This window comes from Passer domesticus, chromosome 1 (genome assembly GCF_036417665.1).
Source record: "Passer domesticus isolate bPasDom1 chromosome 1, bPasDom1.hap1, whole genome shotgun sequence".
Classification (NCBI taxonomy): domain Eukaryota; kingdom Metazoa; phylum Chordata; class Aves; order Passeriformes; family Passeridae; genus Passer; species Passer domesticus.
Window position 1 is genome coordinate 69,284,286 of NC_087474.1, and position 22,974 is coordinate 69,307,259.

General features: G+C 39.7%; 2 long non-coding RNA genes across 4 annotated transcripts in view; both read left to right on the forward strand.

Annotated features, from left to right (window-relative positions):
• Positions 1-3,289: 3,289 nt before the first annotated feature.
• Positions 3,290-22,974, forward strand: part of LOC135302208 (uncharacterized) — a 161,632-nt gene continuing 141,947 nt past the window's right edge. The window contains exons 1-3 of one of the 2 annotated variants that reach the window (XR_010363911.1): positions 3,290-3,472; positions 4,513-4,623; positions 8,113-8,243. This is a non-coding gene — a long non-coding RNA (uncharacterized LOC135302208). Of the gene's footprint in view, positions 3,473-4,512; positions 4,624-8,112; positions 8,244-22,974 lie in introns of those variants that run through there. The other variant, XR_010363912.1, reaches the window with a different exon arrangement.
• LOC135302189 (uncharacterized) overlaps positions 19,015-22,974 on the forward strand; it is a 36,579-nt gene continuing 32,619 nt past the window's right edge. For both annotated transcript variants that reach the window (XR_010363888.1, XR_010363893.1), the window contains exons 1-2: positions 19,015-19,342; positions 19,566-19,753. This is a non-coding gene — a long non-coding RNA (uncharacterized LOC135302189). The remainder of the gene's footprint in view (positions 19,343-19,565; positions 19,754-22,974) is intronic.

The window sequence follows — 22,974 nt, forward strand, 5'->3', positions numbered from 1 at the left end:
TATTGTCTGATTCAGTAATCCTTTGTAATGGCACAGAGCAAGTCAATATTTCCCAAGTAACAGCATTACTATACAACAGATTCATGGTGTACAGACATCCAGTAAACTCCCAGCAAAATCAATCACTATGTTGTATTTTGTCAAAGTGAATGAACCAAAACCTGTGAAAAGAAAATTAAAGGAGTTAAACCAGTACTGTGGATCTCCTGGGATGGGTTTAATCTGCAATTCTAAGATGCAAGTGTCTTCCATTTAGACAATGCAAAACCTCTGAGCATGATCTCCCTTGTGCTGGTACCAACAACAATGATCACGTAAGTGACCAGGAGACACTTTTGTTTGTTAGCCCAGTCTCTTTGTGGGGAAACTCAAGCTGCCTAGCTCCAAAATAAAATATTGAGGAAATTGGATTCTAATTGCATTTTGAAAGTAGATATGGGATCCAGAAAATTATATCAGTGAGGCAGATTAATTCCTACTGTAATTAAGTTGATGTCAGTGCACTTAATCCAGGGATAAATTTGGCCTAATGACATCAAATATTGCTATCACACGAGAGCCTAAACAACAAAAACCCCCTTGTGCTGAATCAGAAAGACACTATGTTTTTTGGCATTCTTCCTGTTGAAATAGCTAGAAAAAAAAAAAAAAAGAAAAGAAAATATGGGCCAAAACCTTCCAGTATTTGTATTTGAGGTGAAAGTATAGTTACACGCTTTTATTCACTGAACTATTAAATTCCACAGTGTTTATATTTTGGTTCCTTAATACAAACTTCTTAAAATACTTTGCAAAAGAACACTTTCCCTCTCAGAGGGACATTCTCTGAGTTTTGCCTAACAAAATCAGTGATGGAATTGGAAGCAAGAGACAAGTAGCTGTCTGTGAGAAAAGGCTCCCAAGTTGCTGTCTGCATTGATGACTAACTAGGCAGTTGCAAACAGCTGATACAGGACACAGCAACTACACTTCCATCATGTGTCATGATCCAGAAACTCAGGACGCACAAAACCAACATCACCAACCACCCAGGCAATCTCTGGGGCAAACCAGTGGTAAAAAGCTGGTCCTACCCTCCCCTTTAGAGCAGACCCACATGCATTGGTCTTGTTGTCCAGCTTCTTTCATGTTTCCCCACTCCCTTATCAACAATGAGGCCTTTGTTGGGTGGACAGTGTCACAAAGTCTTTCCTTGTTCCTGTCTGCAAAGGTAGCAGGTATTTGCAAGGCAATGCAGATGCATGAAGCCAGCTCAGGACTACATGCAATATTCAAGCTTTCTAACAAGGCCAGTTAGAGTGAAACAGAGAAATGCTTTACATTTCCAGGTTTCACTTTGTCAAATTTGAATGCTTTGGTACAGTTTGCAGGAGAGATCTGTATATTTTATCAGGTTCTTGGTAAAACTATAAGAAAGACCTTGTTCTAATGGGGCAAATCTTTGGCTTCTTGATGCAGTTTAATTTATTACCCATATATGATTGCTATGATAATACAAGCCTGCTGTGTAAACAGCATGTCACCTCTCCATGTAGACACTGATTTATATGTCTCATCACCCACTAAAGATAAAGCAGGAAATAGTCCAGCCGAAAAAGATAGCCAGCGAACTTCTTAGCCAGTAAAGCACATCTTTTGTTTGGTTGATCTGCTGTTTGGCTAAAAAAAAAAGAATAGATATGCTAATAAAAGGGATTATCACATAAATTTCTTCAAGTTGGTATAACTAATTGCAGTGCTGGAGCCAGCAGTTCCTAAATTAAATTCACCCTTTTGCGATGGAGTCAGTAGATTAGTGACTAGACCTTCAACTTTCCAAAATCTAAGTTAAATGATTGTATTCATACAAAAGAGGGTTTGGAAAGTCTTGCTTTTCACTTGCTAATTTATCCTTGTGAAGTAGAAGGAGTTTGGTCTGGTTTCTTTCCAGCAATATATATGTCCTAATGTGTTAAACATTTATTAGGGAACATAATTTTTATATAAAAGTTGGAAGGCAGATGGTTAAAGTAAAAACCCCTCAGGCTGTCCATTCTAATATATAAACAATGGGATCTTTATGTTTTGCCTGTTCAACATTTCTTGAAAATTGTTCTTTAGCAAAGTGCAGCACCTGCAGTAACCAGAGGCAGCTCTCTTTCACTCACGTCTCTATAGCCAAGGTTCATAAGGTGCTGAGTGCCCAGTTTCCATTGCCCTTGCTTGCTTTATATGCCTGCTGCTTTCAGAGGAATTAACAGGTGTTTCACAGGCACTCTGACATGACAAAATCTATGTCCCATATTTGATAGCATGACAATGAAAACAAGACTGGGCTCCAGACTTGTTAAAAAGTAACCATCAGCTGAGCCTTGGAGAGCAAAGGGCTTTTAGGTGCTGAATTCTTTCTGAGATATAGCCCATCACAAGCTTGCAACTGGTTCAGAATTTATAAACCCATTTTATAATACAAGGGAAGAAACTGTGTAATAAACTTGTAGTCATAGAACAGGTAAAGGGGTAAAATGTGCATAGATCAGACTGAACATGTCAACACACAGTTAACAGTCCTGTTTCTATTTAACTAGAATGGCAAAATGCTGCAAAGGAGGTGGTAAAACACAGAGCACCCATGTAAGTACCCATGTAAGTACCAAGTTGCAGAGGCCACCTGTGTTAGCTCTCCTGCTTGAGTACACTGAAAGCAATATGTTTGTTAAAATACTGCTTCTACTGCACCCAAATCTTTTCCATTCCTGTAACTAACTAATCAACGTTTTTGCAGACTAGGGGAAAAAAAAAGAAAAAAAAAAAAGAAAGAGGAATTCTGCCAGACAGTCCTATCTGAGCTTAATTCTCTGAGTGTCATATGTCTATCACATATACTGTGTCCCTTGGAATAATAATAATTGAGCCAGGCAGCTGAGTCTTGCTGTGGGTATCTACAGGGAGGGGGGATGGGGGCTGTGATAAAAGGCTCATCAGTTTCAGCTTAGTTCAGTAGACATCTGTGCAGCAGAGGACCTCGTGATGATCCTGGCAGCAGCTCTTTTCATTTGGGTTTGGCTTTTTGTGCTGAATGCTTTTTGTACTGAGTCCCCGTACCAGCCTGTCTCAGCACTTTCAGAGCCAGAGCTTTTTCTCTTCATAAGCTCTAGTTTTTTTACAGGCCACTGAGTCTGACTGGAGCTGTATCCAGAATTACAGAAAGCAGCAACCACCTGTCACCAGGACATTGTGCGCAGTGGAGGGGGAGAGCAGTGGGCTGGGGGTGGGGAGATGGAGTGAGCCAGCTGATTGCAGGGGATTTCTGAGAAGCAGGACTCTTTGCTTATCCATTTGCAAACACACGAAATGATGACAGTGGCTGGAAGCTTTGAAGAGACTGGGGGAAGGGGAAATAGAGAAGCCAGAAAGAAAAGTATTGGGGGCTAAAAGAGACCTTGTCCAGAAAAGACTGACAAATTCATCTTTTCAGATTCTTTGATCACTGGTAAGATTTGTTCTACATGCGATCCTCTCTTAGCTCAACAGAATATTTATGCACTCCACGTTTTTTTTTGCATAATTTGGCAATAAATGAACATCTTTTTCTTTTGACTATTTGAAGACTGTATTGCCTACTCCAGTATTAGGGTGGGTATCAGTAAGGAAAAAAATACTCAATTGCATATGTCTCCTGATTCAGTCACATTAATTGCACTTCAGATTTTATGGTGATGCAGATTCAGCAGCCTTCTCACACAGAGAAATTAGCATTGCTTTCTGACTTGTGGGGCCTCTGTTCTCACTTCTTCCTGTTGGAAAGCATTTACAATGGCTGGTCAGTTTATCTGAAATACTCCTTTGAATGCTGCAACCAGTCTTATTAAACTAGAGCATACTAAAAATATGCCATTTCTGTGGAGAATAATTTTATTTTCTTGCTAATAACAAAAGTACGTGGAAATTTACTTTAATAGCTTATTTTAAAGTAAAAACTACATCCATGAAAATATTAAGTCCTTATCGGGCAGAATAACATTATATTCTATGAAGTATGGAGAACATTATGGTCCCACAGCATTACAGAAGTGTGTAATAACAGTCAGATAAAATCCTAATGTCTTTTGCCTGAAAAAAATCCATTGGTGACACTAAAGGAGGTTTTCATTTAACTGAAATGTATCCATCTGAACTATACTACCCATTTTTACCCCTCCGATCTAATGCAGAAAGCATCATTCCAGTGGTTAAACCTGGGATCAGTTATCTTAGAACAGGACTAACTGCCCTCTGAGGGGCAAGAAGCCCAAGACGGTAGCTCCTCCTCGATATTCTGTGTGCTCTAAAACTGAGGTCTAGTTTGGCACGTGACTTTTAGGTATGGAAGTTAAATAAATCCCAATCCAAAACATATGCTTCTGCCCCAGGTTTATTTTAAAAAATGCATTTAGAACATTAGGCTGACATTTACTCTGTGTGTCATCATTTTTTTGGATCTTTACTTTATCCTGTGTATTTTGTAAATCTTTCTGATGTATTTCTTTTAAGTGCGGGAACAATGAGGCTCACCCTAAAGTTACTGATCAGGGGGCACTGCTATCACAGGACCAAAGGACTAGGGAGAAGTCTCAGCCAGAACACCTGTGTTACATGTCAAAGGTATGTGTCCTTGCAGCCCTAGACCTGCTCTCACTCCTGACATGTTCAGTGAGATGACTGGGACCTTTTTGACCTTAAAATGGAGGTATGAACAAGAATGTAAAACAGTGCGCTGAGATTAATTTATTATTCTCTAACTCAATAATCTTGTGAGTGATAGAGATGAAAGGACATTCCCTGCTTAGCAAAAGCTTCCCCTGCGCTCTGATTGTTCTCCTTTAATTTTCTTTGTTTCATTACCCCACTCCATAAAAGACCTTAAGAGTGTGGTATATAGATACAGAAATATACTCAGTTTCCAAAGTAGGAAGGTAGTGAATCTCCTCTGTGAGGATAGCAGCACTTCTCTTAGCTACTCGTATGAATATAGATTCACAGTAATGAAGAATTGGGTCAGTCCAAATTTATTCCTTCTTGTGAAAACACAAAATACATATAACTACTATAAAACATATTGCTTTCATGAAGATACAGAAGGTATAATCTGTTTATAATATAGGGAGTTATTTGTGTCTTCATTGAGGACTTAAACATGCAAATGACTAGTTCTTAACTTCACTGATGTCAGACAACTGATGTAGTTGTCATAAGGCTGGAATACAATTTTAGTTTTTCTTTGGTGTGGTACTTAAGTATTAAAGTCAAAAAGTAGGAGAGGTAATGTAATATGTAGTGACTTGATTCATTTCAATTCCTGTTTTTACTTTTGGGTTTTTCAAAGATTCCACAGAAATGGAATTGTAGATATGTACTGAGAAAATTAGAAAATAATAGCTGTGTCTCTAGTAACATGAGGCTTTTGCTATGTCAATGACCTTTCACTGCATGGAAGTTTCAGTTTTTAATTTACTACCAGTGTGACTGTGCCATACAGCATAACAACATGCATGTGTTCCCTAGCTCAACTACAGTTTTTTGATGGTTTTGGTAACTAATAAGTCCAAGAACCCAGGAAGGACCTGGAACTTAGTTTATTCCATGTAGAAACAAAAAATTAATTTTACAATAGATATGAAGAACAGTATTATTAAGAAGACGGCAGGGACACAAACACACTATTTATGACTTATCCACTGAGAACAACTTTTTTTTGAGAGGTGACCTCGTCCAAACCTCTCCAGACCTTCTTCTAAAAACTGCTTAATGCTGTGAAATATATCTCAATATAGCATCTACATGTCTGTTAATGTTGCACATTTGGCTTCAACTTGTAAGTTAGACGGCATTTCCTTCCTTCCCTGCTATTTTATATGTGAGCTGTACTAGGTCACACAGTAAGTCAGAAGTTTACCCTTCGTTTCCATCAAAATACATAGCAAGCATTACTCAAAATGTATTAAAAGATTTTACTAAATTCACAAGGAAAGTCCCAGTTTTTACTTTATTTTAATCTTTGAAGAATCTCTCAGTGTGCATTTGGTTGCTAAAAATACTGAAATCATTCAAACTATCCCTAAAGCAAGAAGATGTTTCATTGCTCATAAATCTTTGTGGATTTAAACAAGAAGAAAAGGGAGATGTAAGTGCATCAGGAATAGCTGGTATTAGAAACTCCTATTTGTTGCTGGCACCTGCCTATGACCAACTTTCAGACACTGGAGGAAAGAAGATTCCTTCCTATTTCTTAAGAAAGCCTTAAGGTGTTTCTTAAATTACTCACTTCTATTTAAAATGTAACTGGAATAATTGGAATAGCTAAAATTCCCTAGACTACCCTGAGTTGAAAGGGACCCACAAGAATCATTATAAAATAGCTTTCCTAGTCCTGCACCAGACCACCCCACAAATCACACCATGTGTCTGAGAGCATTATCGAAGTGTTTCTTGAATTCTGGAAGGCTGGTGCTGTGACCACTTCACCTTGACTCAAATTCACTGAATGACAGCAATTCAGTTTGGAATATTTGCTGATATTTTTTCTCATTCTTCTCAGAAGTTATGGAAAAAAATTGACATGATGGTCATGTAAAACTTTATCTTCTGAAAGAACTTATTTGTGTAAAGTATTAAAACCAAATTTTGAGGTTCTACTAATTTCTCTGATAATTGTCTTTATGAACATATCTTAGATCAAGATATTTTTTTCAAGAATGCGTGAAAATTACAACTTCTCAGGGAATTGAAAAATACTTGCCTTGAATATTAATACTTGGAATACTTGTCCTCTTTCCATTAAATCTGTCTGCAACAAAGCAGAAGCTTTTTTAGGGGGAAATAAACTATATTGTTGCAGATATATTAACAAATAAATTCAGAGTTACAAAAATCCCTTTTTTCATTTGACCTTTAAAATGGCACTATTGAAGATGAAGATTTGTATATCTCTAGACACATACCAGCACTGTTGCAAAAATAAATTGAGCTATCCTTCTGGTACCACAACTAAACTGTAGTTAAAAATGAGATTGCTGACTTGAGCATGCAACCACTCTCCTTCAGCACACACCCAGCAAAAGCCTAATGGCCTAATGGCCTTAATGTTAAACTGAATTCATCTGGGTGGTGCTGAGCCTTTGCCAAAGACAGCATGTGACCGTGATGAGTTTGCCTGAAGTTCTAGGGCTCAGGAAAAGCCAGGAACTGATATGTCAAGCTGTTAATCAGAAAATTCTGGGCAATGATAGAGGATGATGCTAAAGACATTATGGGAGAAGCTTAAAAAATATGAAAGAAAGATCTTTTAAACTTAGATACTCCCTGTCATTCTTCAGTGCTTTAGTTGTTTCTTTACAGGACACTATACCAAATTTTAATAGTGCACTAGGTTGAGGTTCAGAGAATTCTTCATCGTTGGCTGAAATGTGGCAGATGACAGTAAAGATCAACCAGATAACCACACAGCACATGCAAATCACACCACACTAATGCCACCACATTCTTGGTACAGAACATAACTGGTGTGCATATACTCTGGGTCAGAGCAGTTTATGAACGGGACGCAGTGTGTTCTCTGCATGTTCATACAGGACATATATTTCAGCAGCACCTGTTTCTTTCTGCTGCTTCTCTGAATCATAAAAAAGCAAAAATTTAGTGAGGGAAATTGTGTGCTTTATTTTTAATTAGTTGGGGATGGATGTTGTTTGGGTTTTTTTCTTGCTGGGTTTGTTGGTTGGTTTTGGGTTTTGCTTGTTTTGTTCCTATTGATATGTTACACATACACTTAGAAGATTGTTCTTTGGCTTGAACACTCGAAGACTTGACTCTAGCCCAGTCAAGACAGGGTTTGAAATAGATTAGGTTATGGCCTGCAGAAGTCAAGGGCTTGACTGACATACTGAATTCTCAGCATCTCTCCAAAGCTGCTCCCATTTAAAAAAAGCTAGACACTATATATCCTAAGACCTCTTGTAAAGTAACATTTATGAATGTGTAAAAAAATGTATAATCAAATAGCGCTTAAGAAACCAGGTAAGGGTAGTTGCAGCTACTTCTTTCCGTTTCCTTTTTGCATCAGCTTAGAACCATCTCCCTTCTCCCCTTCCCTAGGTGGCTGTACAGCTGCGGGATAGACTCTGCACTTAAACTGTGGGAACACGGATGTGCTGGATTCATGCTCAGGACACTGAACCACTTGTGGTCTCAGTAACTCCAGACTGGTCTGTGCAGCTAGATGCTCGCCTGTCCTCTGTCATGCCACATTTGTCCTGCTCCTTAAGTCTCCTGCCTCTTCTTTTGCTGTGGAGCATGAATCCTAACAGGGGGGAGAAATCCAAGAATTCATAACAAAACATGGGGTAAAAAGACTATCTCCACTGAAGTTAATAATCAGCAGGGTCCAAATTACCTCTTATTAGCATTTATTTTACAAAAAAGGCAGGGTATAATTTCATGATAGATTCAGATTTGGAGAGGGACTATAATCAGCCTCCTGAAGAGCTCTGCCTGAAGTACATGGCTGCTTATTTCTTTTCCAAATTGCACCGCTCTCTTTCCCCCTCTCGCGCTTACCCCTCCCGCCTCGTTCTCTTTCTTGATCTCTTTGAATAATGCAATCACTTTGAATAGCCCAGACAGGCCTGAAGATTAGGGAGCCTGTTTGTGGAGCGGGGGGCCAGCTGAATAGGCGCAGGAGGCTGGCTCCCCGGGAAAACAAGGCGCTGGGAACTAGGCCAACTGTGAAGAGCATGTGCTGGGAGGGACTGAATAGGCAAGCAGCCGGCCAGCCCATATGTCAGGCTGTGCCACAAAGACTTCTCTGCACATCTACCATGACAAACAGGATTACCGAAGACAATTAATCTGGCACGCTTTATCAAAATCAAGCGCTGACCCCCAACCTCTCCCCCCAGCATGCAGCAGATGCCACGCTCCAATTCAATGGATCTCAAGTGTTCCCTTTTTCACTGCTGAAAGGCATCCAAAGCCTGAATAAGGTTGGCGTGGACTAATTGCAAACACTGTCTGATGGTGACAGTCCTAATCAAATGAGATGAGCTCACCTTTTCTGTAAACTTCTAATGGGAAGGCTGGTGGCAACTCCCCATCAGCTGCTGGCAGAAAGAGAAACGCATGGGGATGAAGGGTTTTCCCCCTCCTTTCTCCCCCTTCCTTCTCACTGCCTGATGGAGGAATAGGACACCCACACACATCCTTTCCTGTTGAGCCTTTTGGGCACTACATAATGGGAGGGATGGAGAAGGGAAAGCATGGGAGCCACCTCTGTGTAGCAGCATCTCTGCTCTGCAGATGCCACAGAGTGGCCAAAAGGCAGCGTAGCGACGCTTACTGCCATGCTAGAAACCAGGCTTAACATCCAGAGCCCTCAGCTGATGTCTGTGGAGCTGTAAACATCCCCCTCAGTACCTGACCCTGCCTGTGGGATGTTCCTGTTGGCTCTGCAGTACAAAGTATAAACTTACACTCATTAGGACCAGTCGTTTCTTTTCATGTCCCTCCTTGTTTTATTTTATTTGCATTTCAACATATAGGAGTTTCAGAAAAGCCTGCCCAGTTGACCTTAATAGAAAATGAAAAGTGAAGTTCAATAAGAAAGGGGGGGAAGCAGTGAAAAACTAATAGTATTTTATTTTATTGCTTTTGTATTTACCTTACTGCTGTTCAAATAAGCAGCCCAGATTCCTGATGCTCACCCTAGTATGCATAGGCATCTGTACTACAGAAATGCCTCATGGGCAGTCTTCTCCACACACAGTTTGTCCTCTTAGTCTCAGTCAGATTAGAGCCAAGTGCCTGTGTTTCTATATTGGCATCCTTTTGCTTGTTAGTGTGGCTGGAGTGAAGGTTTGCATAGGCATGGATGAATGGTTTCTTCAAGTATTTTTTCCCCCAAGTTTTCAAATGAAAGTTCTATTTGTTCAAGTTAAAATTTGGTAGAATCTCCTCAGTTTTATTAAGTTAAAACCCACTCATAAGCAAATAAAAAAAGGTAGTAGCAAGTTTTGCAACACAGAACACATGTTTCAGGATAGTCTTCCATTTTGTAAAATTTGCACAAATGAAAGGGTTAAAATGTTTGATTTAGGAAATACTGTCAAAGCTTCTTATATTATTTTAATGCAACATTTTTTCAACCTGAAAAAGAAAAATATCTCTTTTCTTCCCATACACACCTAAAACAAAATATTTAGTTTAAAATATTCTTTGCAACAATTTATCTTTCAAAGTTCTTTCCTCGCAATATGGGCAGCATTTTGGCCTGAAGAGTATATGTGTTCTAATGCATTTCTCATCTGTTTTATGTCAGAAATTTGACATCTATATGTTACTTCCCAGCCTACTTTTGTGGCTATCCTTGTCATAACACACGATTCTTCAGTGATTTGAATGATTTTAACTTTTGTCTTAAAGTGTAGTAGGGGACTGACACATTCCATGTGCAGAAAAGGCACGTGAGGAGCAAGAGGTTATTGATTACCTTGATTTCTGAGAAGAGGCTGAAAACAACCTGATTCACATTTTGGCTCTACCCATGAGGCCATGTCCCTCTGCACACAAACCTGCGATGGTGGCTCCAGGTTCACACATGCCCAGTAACTTTGATTTACAATGCTCCTAAGTATGAATTCTCAGCACAGTGTGTCCCAATTAAAAATAACCCAAAACATCAGGGCTGAAATAACTATGAAATAACCTGCAGAAGCCATCGCTGTGGGAAGGGACCTCTCACTGGAGCAGTGCTTTCCCACCTCTAGCTGCAATATGCAAGGTGTTCTTATCAGCAGTGCACCGCTAACGATGCCCCTCAAATCTGCCAATGTTACTTCTTCTTGCACAGCAAGAATGGGATGTTTAGATGATAGTTACAGAAGGAGGAGCAGCTGATTTTGGTATTACAGTGTTTACACTTCAGCAACATAGTTCCAGCATTTCAGAAATGCAGCACCCAAAGAGGGTACAAGTGGGAAATGAGAAAACAGAGCTAGCATTTCTCAAATCACTGAGAAAAGGCCAGCTGCAGATCACACAGCAGTTCATTGTTGTGGTACTCTGACATCCCATAGAACACCACTTTCCAGAAATCAAAGTCCAGGTTGTGATTTTATTCAGAGTGCTAAAGTTGATTTCTAAGAAATCTCTTGTAATGAAGTGATATATGAAGCTAGGAGAGAGCTAAACTGAAACTAATTGCTGCTGTGCAAGAAAGGTGAAGGAATGAGCTAAAAATACTAATTAAAAAAAAAAAAGAAAGGGATGAAAAAGTACAACCACTCCAGAAAATTCACTCCAGGCTAAAGTAGCAACAGGTGAATGAAGTGACAAGGTATTGATCTGAACTACCAGGAGAAGAGGAGAAGATATTTGTGTCTCCACATTGTGAAGAAAGGAACTCCCTGAAGGATGTGAACTCCTCTGTGGAGGCTTGCTGAGGGGTGATGGGCAAAAAAGCATCCCTGAGGCAGTCAAAGCCTGGCTGGCATCCAAGCTCAAAATGATCACAAAGCCCTGGTGATACCTCTCTTTCTGACTCACTCAGACTGATCACTGGTAAAGTAGAAAATAATTTATAAGAAAGAGAAAGACTGTGAACCTCTTGAGTGTAGCTAATTAAAACATTCCTCTAAAACCCAGGGGTATTTCTTGCACAATTTTAAAACTAGTTTTGGAGCAGCTCTATAGGACACAGCACCATGTATCACTGCCACAAATACCCAGATGGCTGAGGGTCTGGAAGGTGGAGCTGATATGATAACACTAAGTGACATGGGTGGGAATTTCTTCCAGCTATTAGCAGAAGAAGGAGTTTGGTCTTAAAAGAAAGACTCATGTCAAATCATATTTCTAAAATGTCTGGTTTGCAGTGGAATATCCACCTTTTTTTCTAAAATACACAGTTTGTACAATTGAAGTGTAATTCAGAAATGACTTAGTATCAACAAAGAAAGGGTGTCTCCTTCTCCACTGACCCTAAGGAATTGCCATAGCCTGCAGAAGCAGTAGAAATTTTGACCTACTTTATCATGCTTACTCATTGCTGTCAAGATTTTTCTTATATCTGTGAAACAGTAATCACTGAGTTTTATTTTGAACACACCGTGATTTGGATCAGGATACAGAAGTTCCTACATTTTCCAGTTCTCATACCATGATAAGATCAATTTTTTTTAAGTTCAAGTAAATATGCCTCACTTATTTTCTTTAATCTTTTTCTCTTGGACTCAAACAGGTGCCTTCATTTTAGGTGACACAACATCTCTTAGAATGCATCAGAGGATTCTTCTTCCTCTCTAGTTCTCTGTAGCTGCTGTCAGGTCTCCTGCTCAGTTCTTGCTGAAAGATTTCCTCCAGGCTTTCTTGAATATGAGTCTAATTCAGAATATGAGGTCTAACTCAGATAATTCACATATAGGAAAATCATTCTGTGTTGCACTGCCATTAAGTGTGGAGTTTTGGTCACTTAGTGTATTTTTAATGTGGCCAAAGAAATACAGCCAATACACAAAATTTTGTTGTCTTGTTTTGCTCATGAGTCTGTTAATACCTCACTACTTAGGAAAACGAACCACAAATGGCTTGAAGAATGGATCAGTTTTATCCAGTAGAGTAGTGAAATTAATTATAACATCACTGAGTAACATTTATGGTAGAGGAAAAAAAGTGTTCAATTGCTGGAGGAGTGAAATGTTCATGTATGAATGCATAAAGACATTCTGACAGAGTTTGGTGTAGTGAGCTTTGTTTAACTCACATAAAATGTTTTTTGTCTACCAGAAACACTTTCCAACAAGAAATGAAGCTGAACTTTCTTGTCTTAAATATCGAAGTGATTGGCATCTATCATAATAAGTAGCTCAGGCCAGTAATCTGCCACTCCTTTTGATTTATGGACCCCTAAATATAGAGGTGCAGATCCTGCCTAAGTAACTTAAGCCAAATGACAGGGGACTTGCTCTCCTCTTTGGGTTTGACAAACCTCTTAGCAACAGCTTAAGGAACCCTAGAAGTCTACCTTCCAGTTCTGCTTTAGCCCCTTGTCCCCAGCACACAGTTTTCAGGCACCATCCTGCTTGTGGCACCTCCTGACTTTATCCTTGGCCGTGTCATACCAACCAGAGAGGGCACACTATGATGTTGCTCTCATCATGTTACTTGCTTTGGAGTTTTCTGGGTTTGGGGATGTTTTACCTTGAAGTCACTAATTGCTGATAGTTTCTGGCTAAAGTGCTTTTGAGTGCTCAGTAGAAAACAACACTTTTTTTGGTTCAGCTGGAGTTTCAGAAAACAAAAATAAGATGAGGATTCCAGCATAACTGAAAAAAAAACTTTCTGAAGTTTTAACAATCTTTGAAAACTAGGATTAGCAAAAAATTGTGGATTAGTAAATCAAAGACTTAGATTTAGAAAGCGTCCAAAATATTCTGATTATTACAACAATTATTTTAATTATGAAGCCAGAATAATTTGATGAAATTTACAAGAGTTTGCAAAGCATCTTAGTTAACTCAAATTCTTATCTCCTAAATAATACATTTCAGCTAGAAAAATTTACTTAGTTGCAAGTACTTGATCACATTAGTAAGCAGAAGGATATTTTCATCAATTTTCAGATTTGAGAATGGTCTTAGGACAGTCTTGGCATTGCAACCAGAGGTGATTTCTGGTCTACAGAAATAGAGTGGTGGAAAATATATTCTGCTCTCCTGACCATAAAGCTGCAAAAAACAAGGAGTAAGTGAGAATGATGCTTTCCTCAGATAGGGCTCTGCGTCATATCACTGCAGCAGTCATGCAGCTATTGATTTTGTGGCTTCTAAAGAGGTTCAGAGAGCAGGACACAAGCCTTACAGAGAGGCAGGTGGGAAACTCAGATCTATTCCTCACTGATTCAGTTTTGAAGCCTCTGCCTTGAAGATCCCACAGAAGGTATCACTGAGAAGATACAAACATGGGTGGATTTTTGAAGACATAAGATCTTAACAACAAATGACAAAAAGTAAATGTGATTTACACCTATGTTAATTATCAGCCCACTGATATGTGTGTGCTCGGAAATGTATTTGGGAGCAAGTACAGAATGGATCTAAAATTCACAGAAAAAGTAATTCCACTTTTCTGTAGTTAGAAAAAAATAGATTTTCCTTTTATTTCTTTTTTTTATCTCCCATCTTTTTAATCTTTAAATTGTTATAAGACCAAGTGAACATTGAGATAAACTGCTGTTCAGATAATTCACTGTCAAAAATATTGAGCATACTTTTAGTTGGATGGCAGCAGTAATGGTCTTTTCAAGTGCCTCTGCACAAAAGCTGAGCCTATCAAGATTTTTTGGCAGGCACTGCGTTTAACTTGTCATGTTATATATTGCAGCAATGCAGTTGAGGATCAGTATAAATCAACTTACAAGTCTGGACGAAATGGGCGAATGTGCTTCTGCAGCCCACTGGCAGCTCAAGTGTCTATCAGAAGGTGGCAGCATCTCAACATCGTTCAGTCCAGTAGGAAAAAAAAAAAAAAAGAAAGGTGGGGGGAAAAAAACCCCAAAACTCCATCTACATGTCCAGAAAGTTGAAAGCTCTTCACATTCAGACAGGATGTGCACACTGCTGACTTGAATTTATGGGTTTGATGAATTTATGCAGTTATGGACAGGCAGGAAGGTGAAGTTTTGATAACTCTTCAGTCTTCTTAATGTATAAGTGGGAAACAGGCTAAGTAGGTGCTAGAAGGAAGGGAAGTGAAAAATAAATGAGAAAATATGGCTGCCCCAAGGGTCAGAAACAGCCCACCCCCAACTAGAGGGGAATTTTGTGGCAGCTGTGTTAGAAATATTGAGCAACAAAATATGCAGTCCCTAATAAGTTTTTGGGATTTTATCTCCTTCCAGTGTGAAAGAGTGACAGAGAATAACCTTCTTTTTTCACAGCTATCACACCCTGTATTGTCAGATGTCATGATCTCATCACAGGCTTTGTGGCATTTATTGTTTTTTATTTCACAAAAACCCAGCCTTTGAAACTGGGCAACTGGATAGGATCCCTAGTTTTCACTTAACCATCACTATAACCAAAAATAGCATGATTTGAACCCTTGTGGTTACTGGGAAAGTCAAAAAAACATGTGCAAAATGCTCTTACAATGTTCAAAAACCAGAAGGCAGAGTGGAAAAAATAACAGAATTTAAAGTAGAAAAAATAAAAATGACATTTCATAAGGTTAACAAAAAGTCATGCATCACAGTGCATTGATTGACAATGGAGTGTTGCTGATGAGAAGGCTGGACCCAGCACATAAAGCCAGGCATGTCAGTGTGTACTCTGATAGGGGTGGAATCAAGTGCCTGGCTTAGTGCGTAGCCATGAGCACAAAATGGTGTTCCTCACTTCAGTGAGATTATGTGCTGATTTACAGCTCAAGTCATTGCTGAACTGAGCTCTTAACTTGCTTAAGGATTAATCCAGTGGCCAGTGCAGTTTGATGGTAAAAATCTCAAAAGGGGGTCATCAGTGTCCTTGTACAATGTTTTGGGTTTTTTTAAACATGGAACTGCTTCAGCTAGCACTTGATCCACTCTGTAAGGGCATGGAGTACAAATAAGAAATATTGTACTAATGGCCACCACAAGGAGTCCATATGTTGCCAGAAATTACTACCCTAATACTCAGAGAACCACGGCATGTTATTTTCAATCTTTCTGTTTGTAGTGGGCTGATCCTGGCTGGACAGCAGGTGCCCACCATCACCACATTGTCAGTCCCCTCTTCACTGGGCAGGGGAGAAGAAATAAAATTAAAAGCTTGTGGGTCAAAATAAGGTCAGGGGGAGATCCCTCACCAATTACTGTCATAGGCAAAGAATACGTGACCTGGGGAAAATTAATTTAATTTAATAACAATCAAATCAGAGTAGGATTAAGGTAACTAAAACCAAATCTGAAAAGGCTTTTCCTGCACGCCTTGCTTCTTTCCAAGCACAGCTTCACTCCCAAATTTTCTACCTCCTCTGGCAGCTAGTTCATCACATCATCTGTGCTGCTCACTCTCTTCAGGGCAGGACTCCTCACATTCCTCCCTTGCTCCAGCATGGGGTCCCTCCAACAGGAAACAATCCTACCAAAACTTCTGCAACAGGCTGCAGTTCTTCATGAACTACTCCAGTGTGTATCCCTTCTACAGGGCACAGTCTCTCTGGAACAGACTGCTCCAGTGTGAGTTCCACACAGAGTTGCAAGAGGAACTTCCAGTGGCTTCTCACAGAAGCCACCCCTGTAGCACTCCTCCTGCTACCAAAACCTTGCCACAAAAACCCAGTTACTTGGCTCCAATGACTTTGTCTCTAAACTGCACAGAGATGTTTTGCCACTTTTTACTTGATTTCAAAGTGGAGCAGTTTTAATTTCCAAGTTTTATATATGAAAGAGAAATGCTAATTTTGAAGATACCTCCCACTGTATTTGCCTTGGATGCACATCTGCAATGCAATTGAAACAGTGGACAGATTATCAGGTAGTGACCAATTATGAGCAGGGGATTAAATCTTCAGAGGGGATATGAAACCTTGCAGAAACTGAGATTTTGAGGGCTTAGCACAGATAACTTTGGGCCCAGACACAGTCATGCTGCAAAAATGGCATCAGAGATTGAGCTCCAGAAAGACTGAATGGTTCTCTGGACATCCCAGTGAGCTGATAGCATAAATGAGAGTAGGATTGTGGCAACTTCCATTCTCAGACCCAGGGAGAATTTTGTCATACCATGATTTCACATCTCATACTGAACACTCAGCTACTGTACTTAGTAGACTCGGCCAAATGCACACAGGTCAGGAAGAGAGCTGCCAAGCAGAGTATGCTGATTTAATTTTGTTTGGCTTTTTGATGTACCTTCCTGGAGTTCCTATTTGTTATGTTGTGGGTTAAATACTTAAACAGGAAATCAACTCTGAGGACCAGCTGACCATTTCAACCTTGTGGAAACATTTGTCCTTGCCTTCTTCCCAGAACAATTCAAAGAATGCCTTGTTTCTGATACACACAGCCAAAGTAAAAAAAATCTGTGGAGAATAATTTATGGACAGAATGATTCAGTAGGGTGACAGCACTCATTCAAAGACCTTGGAGTAAAGATCAGTACAGAAAGCTGCACACCTAAAGGTGGGAAGTTCTGCCTAATTTTTATTTTGTGATGTAGACAGTCCTCTGATTGAGTATTGTGCCTGAATGGTTATATGAGTCTATTAGCTAATCATCCATTAGAGTGATGCTCTCAAGATTAATCTAGCCAAAACTTGACATAAATGATCTAGAATGACAACAATTATAAAAATCACTTTACAAAAGAATGACCTTTAACAGAAGAAAAAACAATTTTAGACTAAATTAATTCAAATGAAAAACCAGGCTGTCAAGGAGGGATATTTTTCTTGTTGCTGCAATAAAATTTTTGCAATGCCATAGTTCCATCAGGCTTACAAATGTCATGTTTCCTATTTTTGCCAAGACTTTTTATTATTTCTGATGTTACTCCATGCATAAGGAATAAAACTTTATGCATGACTTCTAATGTCATTCTGAAGATCTTTATTAAAATGCATTCCATCATAGCAGATGCATTTTAATTGCCACTTCTTTTAGTTCAGCTGTGAAGCACTGTTTATATTGCTTTAAATTAAACTCCTTCCCACTAATGGCAAGATCTGTTAGTCCTCTAAAAAACAACACATGAAAAATATCAGGATTTGTGAATTAGATGGAAACAAAATCAGAACTCATTGAAGGCAAAAGTATTTCATGAGGCCTTGAAGAGGTGGTTTATTTCATGCTACCTGCATTTGAAAAGTCAAATAATTTTGCTTAAAATTTCTAGTGATTTCAGGATAGACATTTATCTGAGAAAGGACTGTGTGAACCCTTCAGGACTTTGTCTTACATGAAAATAATTGCCTCAATAAGTGATAGATATTTCCTTCCAAATTTGACTATCAGGGACCTGACTTGCACTGAGTTAAATCTGCATTTTGGTTGCTTGCAGGCGTCAACTGCTGTAGCTGTATGTGTGCTAAATCATGGCACTGGAGGACAAGCATTAGGTGAGGCAACCCTCATTTTAAGCATCATGGTCCTCCGTGTTTTCTGAAAGGCTTGCAAAATTTCTATCAGGTGTCTATGGCTGATGCCAAGGACAAACCCTGTAGAAAAAAGGTCTCTGGTAATTCCTCCTCATGGGTCTAGAGTGAATCTCTATCTTTTGTGTTTTGTTTATTTTCCAAATACTTGATGCTTTCCCCAGGAGCTCTGAGGACTTCACTTATTATCCTAGATTTTGCACTTCCCTTGGCAGCCAATTTGAGTTTCATAATCCAGATCACTTTAAATGAGGTGTGACTTGGGTAGACTTTCCTGACAGAATACACAAAGAGCCATTTCTCTGTCACTGGGGGAAAAGAACTAAAACATCACCCTCCTCTCTGAGCATAGGCCTTTTAGCTCTCATGTGCTCTGTTGACACAAGAGAGGCAAAGTGTTGCATTTTACTTGCTTTATGACTTGATTTATTTAGCTTTAAGTCAAAAGCAAATATTTAAAAGTTACAGGCCTATTTTGAAAAATGGAACTCTTCAGACTTGCACAGAAAGCTGGGGTGTGAAGATCATAGTTTTATAGCCTGAAGGAGGTAAAAGCACAGGCAGTGCATGTTAGTGCCAGCAGAGCAATCCCATCTGTTAATCAGACTCATGCTTAGGGAATGGACAATGCTGCTGCAAGTGCAAACATTTTTGACAATTTTAGTGCATATTTTTTAACATCTGATTCTAAGGTCTGACAAATATTGCAAAGGTCACTGCTAGTCAATGGCGGGGGGAAAAAAAGAGATCTTTATCAAGAGGTACAGGGCAGAAAGACTCTCAAAGGAGTGTTTCTCAAGCCTGTGCGGGTTTTGTTTGGTTTTAAATGCATGCATTGTCTGCCTATGGACCTATCACAGGACGTGTGCTCTTGGATTTACATCCACGGCAACTGTTAGAGGGCCTGTCCAAAAGCACCAATACATGATCCTACTTAATGAACACCCTAACACTCACAGAATCTAGTTTAGGGCCATGAAGGTGGAACTCAGCACCACCAAAGACAGTGGCAAAACATTCTGGATGTTGTAAAAGAGAGTGACTTGAATGTAAATGCTGAACAGTTGCATTATCTGTGCTCTTTGGTTGCACACTGAAATGAGAGCAAGGTGAGGCCTCCTCCAGGGTGCCCTGGTGGGCAGCTTTGAGGGAGCTGGCTTTGCACAATCTTCCTTGACTCCTGTCATAGCCGCTGCAGGTGAGAGGTTGTTTTCTTTTTCACTTTACTTGGGGTTTAGAAAGAGGGCTTCCACACACCCTGAAATGTAGCCAGAAATGGTAGCATGGTGTGTCTTTCCTCAAGAGCTTGGCCTACCCTCAGTAGGGGCCGTGGTGGCAAGAGCACCACATTGTTGGTTGACAGCTGTGCCCTTGGGCTCCAGGAGAGATTGCTTGAAGGCTCACCTTCAATATCATTGCAGGTTGTAACTTCAACAAAGCCCTTCATTTTGAATCAATGTATACAACAATGACCTTCATTATCCTTCATCTCTGGATAGAAATGTGACTAACATCCACCAGCACAACTTATCGTCAAAAAGCTGTTCTTGTTCTCCAAGTATTTATTGACAAATCTAATTTTGAAGCTATTTTCTGCATGCCTAATCTTGTAAGTATATTAATATTGTGCCTAATGTGTTGTTTATAAACAAACAAATCCTTTTTTTTTTTTCAGAAGGGCATGAGAGTGGTAAATCTATAAACTGAAGATGCCTTTTTAACCTGGGCAGTAATACTTCTTAAAGCTTCCTAGAAGTTTCTTTTCCTGCACTTGGTTTTCACTTGGAAAAAGCTATTTTTTGTCAGAGCTGTGGCTGGTATTCATAAGGACAAGTAAAATGCAGTGAACACCTACTGTGTTCACTGGATGGAATTGATAAACAGTAAGAAAGACTTCAGAAGGAAATAAGTAAATTTAACTTTCCTGGGCAGCATGGCTTAACATAAGTACAGGAGGGACACAGGATAGCTTCATTCAACAACCAGCTTTGCCATACTTAGGTTGGTCCTTGGCTAGTGATGTCCAAGAGTTGTGCCTCCAATCTACCTCAGTAACTAATATGAGAGTAAACCTTATTTCCATGGCAAAGGGCTGCTGAATGATAAATTTACCTTAAGCAAGGTGAGTTCCCCCATATCATAGCCCCATCTGCACTGCAAAGGTGTAATGATACACAAGTTTCAGGTAGGAGTAAGATTTTTGTAGGTCTGTGTATTCTCTGATTAAAAGTGACTGGGTAGAGCTGCTGGCAAATTTGCAAGGCTTTCTGCCTGCTGTGTCAGGAGAAGTCAAAGGCCATTCACAGCCAAAGAGCAGCCCCCCAGAAAGGGCAGTGTAAGCTTCAGCACATAATTCCATTTGCATACATTGAGACAGCTGGCAGATTTGCTGTAGCATGGGAGGCATTACTGTAAGCACAGTGTTTCCCACCCACTGGGAGAAAGATCATGAAATATGGGGGACTGAAAAGCCAACAGTTTCTTTACAGAAGTTGGAGTCTGTCTGTAACAATAGTGGTGGGATTTGCTCAAATTTATTTTTAGAAGTTCACTTTCAATCAGCTCAATATTTCCACTAGGAGAAAACAAAGCAGCATAAATCTGAATTTTTTCTCTCTTTTGGCAATGGATCCGTACACTCATTATGATTTAGTAGGCAGGGATTTTATTTCCAATATAGATGAGTGGACTACTCACCCCTCTTTTCTAAATTCTGTGGTTTTTTGTTAGTTAGTACACTTCTGTGAGCTGAGAGATAAAAGTAATAACTCAGCGAAGTGGACAACAGCAATGTCATTAGATACACACACATTCCCCTTCCTTGAGGGTAAAAAATCCCTCTTGATCTGTCTGAGATACAGAAGAACCATGTGTCTGTAACAGTAAACTCTATGGAAAGGTGATACATACATATAGTATGTGTATATACTTTATATACATTCTGTGCTATATTAAATATGCATATGTATATCTATATTAATTTAGGCAACTGAGCAAAGCCAGGACTCTAGTGTGGTTTCTGTCTGACAAGTTAACTATAGCAGGACACCAGTGCACCGCCCAGTGTCTTACAAAAGTCCTAAACTGGATCAGGCAAACCTCAACTAAACAGCTCTTTTTGAACAATCCTGTGGAACTCTCTGAGGTACAAAAATGCCTGGTGGCAGACTTGGGTAAGGAGTTCAGTTGTCCCATGACAGCTGCCCATTTCAGTGTGCTGCAAGGGAGGGTGAGTCATGTCCTTCTCCAGGCACATGGTGAGTGGCTCAGTATCATGCTCCAAAATTGCCGGGATTTTATTGGAGAAGGGATGCTTTGTGGATGAATGAAACTGCTGTTGTGGGGAATATAGCATCCTGCAAGAGGAGAAAAGGGAGCTTTATTATTGCCTAAGTTGCAGTGGTTTCAGAGTGCCTGGGGACATCTGGAGGATAGGCTTCAGACTGAACTTGAGAGATCATTGCAGATATAAACTTGCAAACAGAAAGCAGTGGGTAACCATAATGATGTTGCTGTTATCAATTCGTGGACAGAATAACTTCCAGAATCAATGTTTGGGTTAGGCACTTTGGCCAGGAGGGGTTGCATGTCAGTTCTGGTCTGCTTGAAGGAGGCCAGAATAGCTGGAGAAGTGGTGTATAAAACCTGGGAAGATGTTGTCTCTTCATGATTGAGGCACAAAGTACAACATACTGCAAGTGCTCTCTCCTTCTGGGCCCTGGTTCTGCCTTCTCTGAGTCACTCTCGGGGCTGTATGTACTTCTTGTAAGTCATCTTTGTCCTTCATGTCCTAGAAATGTTGTTTTTATCATCTGGAAAGGCTCCATGCAAGATTTCAGCTCCCTTGCAAGAATTATGTTTTATTTACAACCACTCCCAAGAGTGGGGATAGTTTTAAACAGACTACCTATTTCATAACAAACACAAGCTTGTAATGTTTTAATAGAAACAAATCAATGTCCTAAGAATAAGCTTTCAAGGAGTTCCTTGAAGAAGACATTAGCAGCTGTCAGAAAGGAGTTTAACCTTTTGAAAATTAAAATGCAGCTTAAAGCCTGTCCCAGGAGTAGAGAAAGGAGGAAACATCAAACCACCACATTAAATGTTTTCCCAAATGAAGGCCTGGTTTTTGGGCTCTCAGACCTCACAACATCATTGTGAAGGTCATAAGGTCTGAGAACTCCTGTTTTATGCTCAGTTCTCCTCATATATACAGATGAGTTTGGGGGAAAGGGAAAACTGGCAAAACTAAGACCACAAGACAGTAGCTTTCATCCAACAGGTTAAGGTTTCCACTTGAACCTTTCCTCCTGCACATTTTATTAATTCAACACAAAGTGCTGTATCTTCAGTATGCCTAAAGCACAGTACATTTGAAAACATGATTAGATGTTAAGGTGCCTCATATCACTGGCATTCACAAAATGAAAACTTATGTCTAAAGGGATTAAAACTATTCCCATAAATTATTTTCTGAGTGAGTTTAGGAAATACGTTCTTATAAGAGATTTGTCTCTGCATGGGTCAGATCTTACACATTGGAAATGTTAACCTAAATGTTACAAATGGAGTTTGCTCATTTTGCTGCTTTTTCCACAATCACTGATGCCTCAGGGCTCCATACTGCCCCTCTGTCCTGTTGTATTCCCTCTGTTTTCAAAGCCACATGACACTGCTTATTGTGGGCATCGCACACTGAGCAGCAGCAATGTTGATCCAATGGCATGACTGGCTTTAGTTTAGTCTCTTTGTGGTCCTGCTATGTACCTTGCTATTCATGTGTTCTATCTCTGTCAGACTGTATTCTTCATGGTCATAGCCAAGCCTCCA